The sequence below is a fragment of the Ambystoma mexicanum genome, chromosome 5q (assembly GCF_040938575.1).
Source record: "Ambystoma mexicanum isolate Mex_15411 chromosome 5q, UKY_AmexF1_1, whole genome shotgun sequence".
NCBI lineage: Eukaryota > Metazoa > Chordata > Amphibia > Caudata > Ambystomatidae > Ambystoma > Ambystoma mexicanum.
Genome location: NC_090933.1, coordinates 371704248 through 371716952, shown reverse-complemented (window position 1 = coordinate 371716952; position 12705 = coordinate 371704248). Strand labels below are relative to the sequence as shown.

Below are 12705 nucleotides of genomic sequence, written 5' to 3'. Positions count from 1 at the left end.
CTGGCATAGGGAGTGCACTTTGGAAGAGAAGAAATTTGTAAGGTCAGATGCTGATAGGGATGAGTTGATGGACGGGTCAGGTGTAGGAGGAGAGAGAAGCCAGGTAAGGGTTTGGAAGAGACCTTGAGGATGTGTGGATTGACTGTGAAAAAGTCAGAGAAGTAGGTATGTTTGGCAGACTTAATACAGTTGACGTGATAAGAGAAATAGGTTGCATGGTTAGTAGGAGAACGGTGTTTTTGCGCCAGCGCCTTTCAAGGCGGTGAAGGAGGCGGTGCTTAGATGAGATATGAGGAGAGAGCCAGGGTTGGGTAGGTTTGCGAGTGGGCCAAAAGGAAGAAAGAGGGTAAAGTTGATCAAGGCTAGATGTGAGACATGAAGAGAAAATGGATGCAGCTTCATCTGCAGAGGGAGAGGGGAAGTGTTTGAGAGATGGTAGAGAGTGTATGCAGGTATCATGGAAGAGCGAGGAGTTACAATTGCGTAGATCACGCCTGTAGAAAGTCTCAGTGAAGGAGAGGGAGGAGGTGCTAGAGGGAGTAGACGGGAGCAAGGAAGTTGAGATTAGGGTGTGATCTGAAAGGTAGACGGGGAGAGTAGATATGGAGGAGGAAGTAAAAGATGAGGTGAAGATCAAGTCGAGGGTAGAACCAGAGGTATGAGTGGGAGAAGTGGGAAGTGGGGAAAGTAGGTGAGAGTCAAGTATTGATAGGAAGGGGGATGATAGATTAGTAGAGGAAAGATGAAGATTAAAGTCTCAGAGCAAGACGAGAGGTGTAGGACTAGGTAGAATGTGACTGAGAAGGTGGTCAATGTCTTCGCAGAATGAGCTAAACGGTCCAGGTGGGTGGCATGAGAACAAATTGGGCTTGTAAATTAAGCTGCCACATGTCTGCTCCAGACTCTTAAAGAAATCCGTAGAGAGGGTCTGGAGTGGCCAGGAGAGAGAAGGGCAACTGTCCAATTCTTTTTGCATGACCTCTTGCAGGGTGCTCCCCCAAGATTGTAAAATTGGTGGTGTCATCACTGATATATAAGAGGGACAGTACTAGGAGGAAGAGAGAACTTCTCAAATTTACCATCAGAAGAGTGCTGCTGCAACTCACCATGTGACAGCTGCAAGGGAACACCAGAGAAGATCACTTAGAGCGCATCTGGTTGGAGCTGTCTATTACTAGGAAGGCCTCAAGCTGACTGGGTCCAATGGTGGAGAGCGAGAGGCCATCATTAATAGTACAGTGACCAGACACCTATCCTATCTTTCCAGAGGGGCCTCACATGCTGCTGGCTGTCCTGAACTTTAAACAGAGGTTTTCAATGTAAGTAGACATGATCCCTTTGTAACCAAAAGTGGGGAAATCTGGGGTGCAAAGCTGTGGAGATCTTTAACCTATTTAACTAAAAAGATTAATTTAATTAATTCCCCATTTGGTGGTACAGTACAGGGTGCTTATTGTTAAAATTAGAAATTAACAAAGCTCACTTCCCAGTGTGCACTGAAAGACTATAGCCTATAATTGGGGTGCCTTTGTTCTTAAATCAGTCCAATCTTTTTGTCCAGCTTAACCTAACACAGACCTTTCAGTGCAGGGAGGGGGGCGCGTTGGGTCTGAAATTCATAATTCCCCAAATCATTCCAATTTTTCTGTCCGACTTCACCAACACAGACCAAAGCCGTGGGAGGGTCTGAAAAACAAACCACTAAATCATCCTGTGTTTATTTTAAAGCAAAAGTGTGGGTAAAATCGTAATTTCCATATGTATTTGTACCAATCTGGAAACCCTACTGCTAGCCTTTTAGGCCTATATTTATAATTGTTTTGGTTATTGATCAGTTTAATTATTTCTAGAAGTGAAATTTGTAAAAGGTAAAGAATAGTGATTTGTGTTATTTTTTTCTTAACAAATTTGTATAATTGAGTTGTGTAACAAGAAGTTAATGGTGAGCCACAAAGAAGGTGGTGTGTGTAGTTATGCAATTTATATTACTTTTAATTTAAATAAATACAAATATATTTCCAGTACAGCGGCCTGCTTCTTGACTCGTTGGTAGCTCAGGGGGAGGAATCCAAGGTGCATGATATGTGTCTGGAGCAGGGCTGAATAAGTAATCTGTTAAACAGTTTGTTGCTTAACACCTTGAGGTGTGAGGGAAAGAACGCCCTGTGTTGAGGGTGGCCTCTCGATAAACCGTTACAGGGCATGGGGCATACACGGCACACCCCATCTGACTGTGCCTGGCTTTCTAACATCTGCCTGCCTCCTCCTCCTCACTGGTCACATGGAAGAGACCAGTAGCAGTTTAGGAGGCTGGGTTGAGGGAGGGACGCCACTTGCAAAATCAGCACTGCGCGATTCAATTAAAATAGGCTAAATGAAAATAATTTAAAAAATGTAAAAAGCAGAAAGCCTGGTGCTGGCAATATGCCTGAAGGCCTCACCTCGCCTGATCCTGGATATATTGGCCCTGGGAGACCAATTTCACTTGCAGGGAGGAAGTGTTGGGCACAGGGCACACTGTCTCATTGCCACTGCCTGTGAAGGGGCTTTGGGGAGTTACAGTGGCAAGCAACAGCATCTCATCTGCTATTATTATCTCTCTTGACACGTTCTCCCATATTACGAGTAACTATGAGTGCCTACCATGATCAAATGCACAGAGTCCCTGCCACTGACCCCTCACTGGTTAATCTGATCAAGGATCTCGTACTTCTTCGCAAACCGCTGCCAGTACATGCCACCTTTAAGTGCTCATGAAGCTTCCCCTTTCTCAAAACACCCTCTCCTGTACGTCTACGCCTGGCAAACATTCAGCCAGTGTGGTTTTGTATCTGAGAACGCCAAAAGCACTGAGGAAACAGTCAGCGCCTCCCTGCAGGACTTCTTTTATTTTTCTTAATCCTCAAGAGACAGGCTTTTGCTGTGCCAGTGGGACTGAATCAGTGTTTCATGCAATTCTTGATGCTGACATCAATGGTGTGACTCTGGTTTAAATGGGCCTATTTGACAACATTGACATATCTGTCACTATCCTTAACTGGTTTTGCTTGTTTGTACTAGACAGGTTCTAACTCGCTCTCATGTCTTTTTTCAACCCAAAATATTTGCGCCTTTCATACGGAGAACCATAGGTCTCTGTGCTTCCCTGATTCTCTTAAACGTGTGTATCCACTCATCGGCCAGCTTCATTTGCCTGCTCAGCAGGGGTGGACTGGCCTCTAGTGAACTCTGGAAATGTTCTGGTAGGCCTCTGCACCCTGGGCTCTTTGGTATGGAATTTCCACATGTTCTCATCGGAAAAGGGTGGGCCTTGTTGAAAAAGTGTAATATGGGGCCACTTTGAGAATTATTTCAAGGGCCTCTTTTGGTTACCAATCCACCCCTGCGCTCAGCCTCTTGTTTTACTCCTACGCTCAAAACTCCTAAGCCCTCCTCCATATTATGAGGGGGGGATGGGATGGCATCACTAGATACATTCAGGAGATGCTTGGTGCTTGGGAGCAAGTGGGTCGGGAATGAATGTTTAACATTAAACGCAGATAAGGATGAGGTTAGACCCATCGCCAATTGGATTTCACACCAAACAGCCCTGGAGGCGATTTGTTCACACACTTGGTTCCTTGGTGACCTATGTAATAACTGCACAGAGCAGATCTGTTGCCAAGTGACCTGGGTAAAGTGTTTTGCTGTGATTCTCCACTGACACCCAATGCAGTGAGGGTTGCATTGTGCTTTACCAAATGATTAATGTTAACTCACTCCACTGGCTTTGTTATAGCACACACAACTCACAGCTCTTGAAGCAGTTCCTAGGAAACCTGGACTGGACTCTGCATTCTCTGGAAACTATGCTCCATACATCTCCATCCTCCTCCATAACCCTCCTGGGATTAATTCTCAATCATTGCCAACGAGGTAGCCACGCTTACCTGATGTCCATGTTTCCCTTTCTCTCTCCAGAACCAATCATAGTCCATTGCAGAAAGCCAAGGTTTCTTCCAACACCAGTACACTCTCGGTCTGCCCCTCACAAGCCTAAGTGACACCCAAACTGAGACATCGCCAAGGACGTGCAAATTGCCCACCAAGCCCTCCACCAACATCCCCACACTAGCATTCTTCACTTCTAACACACTAAGCACATACCAACCAAGCCATTGATAAACAGCATTCTAAATACCCATCCCAACAAACTTCAAACACCATAACGTTACACAGCTAAAACTAAATTACATTCTACGCATCTCTGAGTTCTTGACACTAAACATTTAGAAACATATAGGGATGCAGAGTTCATGGTACTTGCTGTCTGCCTGCATTAGCACAACAGCAAAGCTATCTTGCATGTTCCTCTCTCTTAACTAACCTAACCACTCCCCAAGCAGCGGAGGCAGCTTTTGGTGTTGGTGGAGCTAACAGGGTGGCAGCGGGAGGCTGGAGGGTGCTCTGGGCCACAAGGTGGAGCCAGGAGGAGCAGCCCCCTTGGCCCCCCTCCTGGCTCCGCCACTGCACTACCCCCTCTTTTTCAGAGCAGCCAGAGCACACCAGGAAATCCCAGCACCATAACATAACATGACATCATCGAGGGCAGCAACAGGCTCTTGCACTCTCCCTTTGGCCATCATCTATTAACCCATTTCATTCTCCTTTCACCATGGCCAAAAACATTGGCTTCTGATTAGATCAAACTCTTTATCATCGGCCTAGTGGTGTACTGGCCTACAGGGAACTCCAGCGTTTCCCGGTTGGGCTCTGCACCATGGACCTCTTTTGTGTGCATACCCTGGTTTCTGACCCTCTTACACTCTCTCTGTCATCCAACCAAATTCCTTCCATCTCTCCTCAACCGCCCACATCTTTTGAGGTTCCTCTTTGTTTTTCCGCACACATGTTTTATGTCATGTTGTGTTTAACTGCTGTTTGATCAAATGTCACTCTCAGGTACAGAAAATAATAAAGCATCGTCCGTAACTGAACTTCCCGGGCACCATGCAAGGAAGTGCCTACCTCCGCACATGCGGCCTAATCCCTTTTTCTCTTTCATATCTTCACAGAATAACACCATCCACGCTGCTACTGCTAGAAGCTACACGTTGTATTCCTTCCTTTACTTGCGGAACATTCATAAGGTTTAGCTATTAGCACATGGACATCATTGGCCGCCTCTGATCCAACTGGAATGCTGGGAAGGCAGTCATTAACTGCTGTTATTCACTGCACGCCAATCATGCTAATTTCAAAAGCAGCAGAAAGAATTTCTCTACATTCAAGAAACAACCATGCAATTTACCAGCAACATTTCCTTCAGCACATCATTTTCTGCAAGTATATCTACACGTTGAATTTGGAATGCAACTTCCAATTTGATGCACCAAACTGAAAACTAAAACAAACAAAAAGGATTCCACTTTTGTATAGAGAAATATTTCCTTTTACATACAAACAATGCATGCTCATATTAAAACCGCTACGATTCCATCGCGTTTCCAATTAAAATGCTTGCAGATAACCTTGTTATTTAAATACTACAAAATATAACCACATTTTATGTACTAGCGCCTTTTGTCTATTTACTTTACTCTCGATTTAAAAAGCAGTTTTATTTCACCAACACAACTCAAAAATCGATATTGCTTTAACCTCTTTGTTAATAGCCTGACCTCGGCATGGGTCAAAATGGCCTGGGATAATGACCCTTATGTTTATGTTTATGTTTAGCATTTGTATAGCGCACCAGGTACTCTAAGGCTTAAGGGTGCTTAGAAACGACAACACAAACAGTGAGAAACACACAGGAGTGGAAACCAACTCCAAGAAAGGTTCATATACAGAAATCGTGCACTGGTCTGGTCCGGCCTATGAAAAAAGTGCAGTTTTCAGGCCCTTTTTAAAGATTTCCACAGAGGTGGTAGTCCTCAGTGTAACTGCCAACGAGTTCCACTTAAGGGGTGTTGCTGAGATGAAGGATGAGTCTCTGGATTTTTTGGTTTTCATACGTTATGCCCAAGTTATGGTCCCACGGGACTTGAGAGTGGGTCATTATCATGGGATATTGACCCTACACATGGTCTATAAGCTATGATATTAAACCTGTCAACAATTTACCATCCCTCAGCTAATCCTGAACTGTAAATTGGGAGCAGCTGCGCATCGCTAGCTCCATTTACTACACTGTATAAAATAACCCCAGCCCAACCAATCACAAGTCCCCTAATTACAACTGAAAATATGCTTCTTAAACCCTTGAAGCGCCATATGGAGCATTATGGAGTAGGAGCCTAAAAACCTTTCGTGAACCAGTGTGCAACATTTTACAGAGGTTCAAAGTGGTTTGTGACTCTAACCGTAGGTTTTTCTATGTAGGAGAATGGAATTTTCGGTTGAATATCAAGCCGACTTGAATGGTTCAAGTGCATCGCAACATTGCAATGGTTTGAGAGTGGTTCAAATCCCCCCCATCCTCTCCGAGCCAGTAGGTGTCTATGGCTCGAAATGGATCATTGCTTTTTCAAATTGGCATATTGATTCAAACCGGCTTGAGCTTTTCTGAGCTACAGGACTCTTTTAGTTCGAACTGTACAAAGAGAAAGTGAAACTAAATTGCAAACTTTCTTTTTCCACTTTCCTGTTGTTGCCTTTGGGTGTGGTCGGAGAGAGGCCCAGCAGCAGACAGATACTGCAAGAAGGATTCATGATCCAACAGGTCTATCAAAACCTCCTGCTCTGGTCTTTTGTGAATGAATTAATGTAAATGTATCTACGCTGCAATCTGCTTACCGGGTCTCACCTGTGTCAACGCTGTTATTATAAACTAAAGGAAATATAAGCTCTCACCAGTGCGCTGATACTCAAAACATAATAATGATTTTAATTATATATGCGTAAGGTTTGGTTTAGTAGTTCATCACCCAATTTATCAAGAATTAAATGGATACTCAATTTGCAAAAAACAGATATAATAAACACAAATTATGGATTCATGTAATGTTCAAATGCATTCTGCATTACACATGATAACCAATTTTAATTGAAAAAAGGCCTTTGTGTCTGAATAGAGCCCTAGGTTACAATTACATTCGATACATTTGGTTACCCATTGCAATGGTAATAATTTTCTGATAACTTTTTTCTGCAAGGCATAGAAACTCCTATGTGAGTATCTTGAGTGAGAATAAAAAAGAGCTGATTTTTTTGAGGACCAAAAAGAAACCCATGGTCTGGCTGATCTACTTTTTAGGGACATAAAGACATTTTAGGTCCCAGTCAGGCTCATCCCTTTAGCAGGCCCCTCCTTGAAAAATATGTATGGTTCATTCCTGGTAGCAAAGCTGTTCTTCCAAAAAATGTTATAGGTCATCTATTGTATGAAAGAAGTGCCATGACAAATTAAGGGTCATCCCATATACAAAAGACTACCTTGAGAAATTGGTAATGGTTATCCCTCCAGTATAATGTTTCTGGGACACCACTCAAATGTGCAGCCGAGAATTTGGGGTACCTCATAGTGAAGTATGTAAACATACAAGCACATTATTTTTCTTAGAGACCACAAAGAGGGGCGGCCATAACACACCTGCATTTTGTTTCAGGCAGGGAACCCAAAGTTCAGCCCAATGAAACATAACTGAGGCTGCACACCCATTTCTTTTTTGCAAGACCTGAAAAGATGTGCAGCCCAGAAAACTTGCATTTTATGTAGGGAACCATACTTCAAGCCCACCAAGGAAAGGTCAGAAAACATGCATGTGCAATTGTTTCCTGAGACAACATTCAAACGTGAAGCTCCGAAGTTGGGGAACCGCATGTTCAACGCAGCCGAGTAACGGTCAAAACATTTATGTACATTATTTTTCTGAGAGACCACAAAGAGGTACAGCCAGAACGACCACGTTTTGTTTCAAGCAGGGAACCATACATTCAGCCCAGTGACACAAAAGTGAAGGTTCACACACACATTACTTTTCTTCAAGACCACAAATGAGGTGTAGCCCGGAACAAAACACATCCAAGAAGGAAACATGCACATACTTCTTTTCTTTTTTTACAAAGTATTATGAAGTGTATGCTAAAAGAATTCACTGAAAACAGAAACAAAACCATAAATCATCTGCTGCGTGCTCTAAAGAGTGACCGTGAGTAAACTGATTTATTTTTCCAGTCTTTCTAAAGCAAAGTAAACTAAAATGAAACTGTTTTCTGAAATGACAATTGTTCAACAACAAACATAAAGCACATGTTGGAATGTGTGCGTAGGTAGACATGAAGGAGGCCTATGTATTTAGCAAACCTTGAGCCATATGTCTGCAAAGCAAATCATCCAGGCAGGAAGTGCAGGCCCTGTGAGACATGTTCCTTTAAGCTCCAGTCTCCCAGAATTCAGTAGTAATGCAATTGCGTATAGGCGCGTTATAAATGGCATATCATATCATATCATATCAAGCAAGGGGCGGCCGAAGAGGCCGCAGAAACATCCCCCAAGGTCAAATGACACACAATATGCCGATGCAGAACGCCCCGGGACAAGGGATGATGCACCGGGACTTTCAGACCCGGAATCGAGCATACAGGTGGTAAATGAAACAATGCCAATTTTTAATTTATCCTCCCGTATATTAACACCTGCGGAAACATCAATTCTTAAATGTGGTCTATCTTTTGTTCCGACTCAAAATCCAAGTGCAATGTCTATCATGAGTGAAGTAAAAGGTTTTTTGCGTAAATTAAGGCTAAAGCTTTTCTTTTCGAATAATGTGACCTCTAGGGAATCCAACATCTCAGGCTTCTCTAAACCTTCCACCTTTACCCCCAACTCTAATGATTTGCCTCCAGAGGTCTTGATCTTTGAAAAATTAGTTCTCAAAGAAATAGAGAAAGTTATTGGCCATCCAAGAAATCGACAAGGACCCAATCTGACGCTTTCTGAGTTCGAGGCTATCGAGAGATTAGCCTCGGACCAATCAATAGTTATTAAGGCTGCAGATAAGGGTGGTGGGATAGTTGTTTGGGATGCTGATCGTTATGATCAAGAAGCTCTGAGACTTCTACACATTCCTGGGCACTATTCCAAATTGGTGAAAGATCCATCAGAAATGATTAAGCTAAAGGTACTCAAACTCACTGAAGAAGGAAACCAATCGGGTTTCCTTTCCACTAAAGAGGCTGAATTTATCAACCTGTCGGAAGATCGCATACCTTTATTTTACATTATGCCTAAAATACATAAAGATACTGAGAACCCCCCAGGACGACCTATAGTCTCGGGTTGTGGTTCACTACTGGAACCCCTTTCGAAATACATTGATTTCTTTATTAAACCACTGGCGATGGCCACGCCCACATTTCTTCTTGACTCGAGAGACGTCATCAACCTCGTTGAAACAAAAGCATTTGATCCCAGTACTCAAATTCTAGTAACGCTTGATATTGAAGCGCTTTATACAAATATCCCTCAGGATAGAGCGGTGGAGAGCCTGCGCATAATGCTAGATCGGCGCATACAACCACATTTGGTTCCCACAGAATTCCTATGTAAAGCAGCAGAGCTAGTCCTTAAGAACAGTTTTTTTAAATTCAAGGAGGAATTCTTTTTGCAATGTAAAGGGACAGCGATGGGGTGCACTTTTGCACCAAATCTTGCCATTATTTTCATGGCACTCTTGGAGGAAGAAAAAATCCTGTCAGCATTTAACCCATTTAGGGGCCAAATCAAGGTGTACCGTCGATACATCGACGATATACTTATGATTTGGGAAGGCTCATCAACATCATTGACTTTATTTGTTCAATGGCTTAATGCGGTAGACTTAGATATTCATTTCACTTTTGAATATTCAGTATCTAGAATTCCTTTCTTGGATTTGTCTATTTTTTTCAAAGAAGGGTATCTCTGCACAGAATTACATAGAAAACCCACAGAGAGAAATACCACGTTGAAATATGAGAGCCAACATCCAGCCAGTTTACTTTGTAACTTACCATATGGGATGTTCTTACGGCTACGCCGTAACTGCACAGATATCGCAGATTTTGTCAAACATGCAGCAATTTTGGAAAAAAGACTATTGGAACGGGGATATCCAAAGAAACTTATAAAAAAATCCAAAAAGAGAGCTCGATATATCAACAGAGACCTCTTATTGACACCCAAGCGAGACATTGAAAAGAAAGATGAATTAGTATGTGTCTCAACTTTTTGTCAACACAGTAATGCTATTAGAGGGATCATCTTAAAAAACTGGCGAATTCTTAATACATCAGGAACATCTATACCCAGACCTCTATTTGCTTTCAAAAAAAGTAAAAATTTGAAGCAAAAGATTACTCGTGCCAGTAGAACTTTTCCTAAAGTGCATACAATCCGCGATACCAATTCTAACCCAGTGGTGGGACACTATCCCTGCACTTCATGTGTTGCTTGTAAGTTTTCCAAAAAAACTACGTCATTTGATTCACAGACCAGAAAGTGGACCCTTCGTACCTTTACCACTTGTAAAAGTAAGAATGTCATTTATGCCATTCGTTGCCCATGCCAGTTGTTTTATGTAGGCAAAACAACCAGAGAAGTGAGTACCCGTATTAACGAACATCGTTCAAAGATCAGAACTCGAAACCTCAATGCCCCAATGGTAATCCATTTTGTCGAGATGGGCCATACGGCTGATCAGATGGAATGGTTTTGCATAGAAAAAGTATATGCACAAAACCAACCCCAACTATTAAAAAATTTAGATTACAAGGAACAAATGTGGATATTTAATCTAAAAACATTAACATTGGGCCTTAATACCATGGAACCATGGAATTCGAGTAACTAAATACTACCTGTCATAACATTTTATATATGTCGGGTAGTACACTGGTATACTGCCTAATCACGTGCGTCTTTCATCTGAGAGGGTACGGCCATTTAGAACGTAGGCCAGTTCAGTTTGTGGTCACGTGGTTAATTACGTGATCACATGATGTTTTTCACGCATATATCAATACCCTTGAAACGGTGATACTGTGTTGCACGCCACTTTCAATCGGACCCAGCTGGGATACGGGTGACTAGCTACTGTGAGAACTGGCGAGTTCTTTCGCTTAAGGTAAACATTCTGTCCTGTGGGGGCCTTTCGAATCACGGCGGTTTTCCAAATCGCTTCTTGCCTTTATTGTTTAGAGAAGGGAGCCCTACATCCTTGGCTTTCCGTTAAACCCCATCCGAGTCAAGCAATCTGGAGTCGGAAATATTGAGCAATATTCAAATGCAACCCCTCCCCCCCTACCTTTTTGAAATTCTCTAAATAGTAAGCTTTTCAGCAAGCCGTATTTGTTTAGTCACAATTGTGGTATTAATTCATCAATTTATTTTCAATTGGAAGTAATTCACTTTGGGTGTAGCCAATAATATAATTGTAAGAACAATCGGTCTCTCACATACTCAAACTCTTGTGTTGTGTTTAGGCCCATATAACATCAGGTGCAGCCAACCCTGGATCCGGGGAGTCACCTTCAAATTTATGACCGCTGGTTGAACGAGCGTTTGGACATTCTCGAGAAGAACGTTGGCGTCCATACACTTCGCTATCTGCAGGAACTTCTACGGAGAAGCTATTGTTTAATATAAGTGAACACAGCGTACAATTTAAGGAAGAGACGCACAGCCTTCCATTGCATGAATGAAGGTTAGTTAATATTCTTTAGGTTTATCTTAAGTATGTGACTCTCGTGTCCTGTCCGTGGGCCGCTGTAGTGGAGGATCGACATATTGACCTTGTGATATTTATGTGTACATTTGTATATCTGTAGCATTGATTCTGTCTATGGCCTGGCTCTTATCTGCCTCTCGGAGACACCAATACAAGAGGGTAGCACTACTTTCTGCCAGACACCTCAGGTCCATCCTGGAACTTTTCCCGGGTTGGTAGCAGGCTCTTGTATATTATTACCTATTGTTCCACTATAGATATTTTTATTATGGATGTTATATGTTTTTTGTCCAAGTACAAGGGCTTCACACATTGATATGTATTATCTGTGATTTTCTTTCTTTCTTGATGTTAGAATATACTTTTGTTACTCCTGATGAAGACGTCACTACACTAAAGTATATACGTCGAAACCGGTCGAGTTTGGACTAAGATGAGGTCGTGGTTAGAAAACTCTGGGACCCATCTTAATTGCCTAGGCCACTGATGTCATCTGCTGTGGCCCGTCAAATTGATTTCATGTTCTTTTTATAAATCTTTCAGATGAATTAATTATGATGAATTTTCTTATAGATTTTATGTCGTACATTGATTGGTGTTTAGTATGAATGGTTTGTCTAAATGGATGGATGAGGTTGTATGCTTGGATGATTGAATAAGATGATTTTTATTATATAGATGTGTCTTTTTTAATAAAAGTTGTTTCCTGCTATGTAAATTGTTATTACAAGTGCAGATTTAATCATGATTTGTTTGATATATTAAATTAGTATCAGGTTTAATAAAATCCTTGATACCGTTATTTTTGAATTGTTTCCTTTGGATGTCTTTCCGCTATCTAAATCTTAATTAATACTCCAATCCAAAGCGTGGGGTTTCCTGTGTCTTTCAGAGAATACATTTAGCAAACCTTGAGCCATATGTCTGCAAAGCAAATCATCCAGGCAGGAAGTGCAGGCCCTGTGAGACATGTTCCTTTAAGCTCCAGTCTCCCAGAATTCAGTAGTAATGCAAT

The 12705-nt window shown here is 42.1% G+C and overlaps 1 long non-coding RNA gene across 1 annotated transcript; it reads left to right on the top strand.

Annotated features, from left to right (window-relative positions):
• Window positions 1-9934: 9934 nt before the first annotated feature.
• LOC138497404 (uncharacterized) lies at window positions 9935-12492 on the top strand. Its single transcript, XR_011278575.1, has 2 exons — window positions 9935-11666; window positions 12046-12492. It is a non-coding gene; the product is annotated as an uncharacterized lncRNA (long non-coding RNA).
• The last annotated feature ends 213 nt before the right edge of the window (window positions 12493-12705 follow it).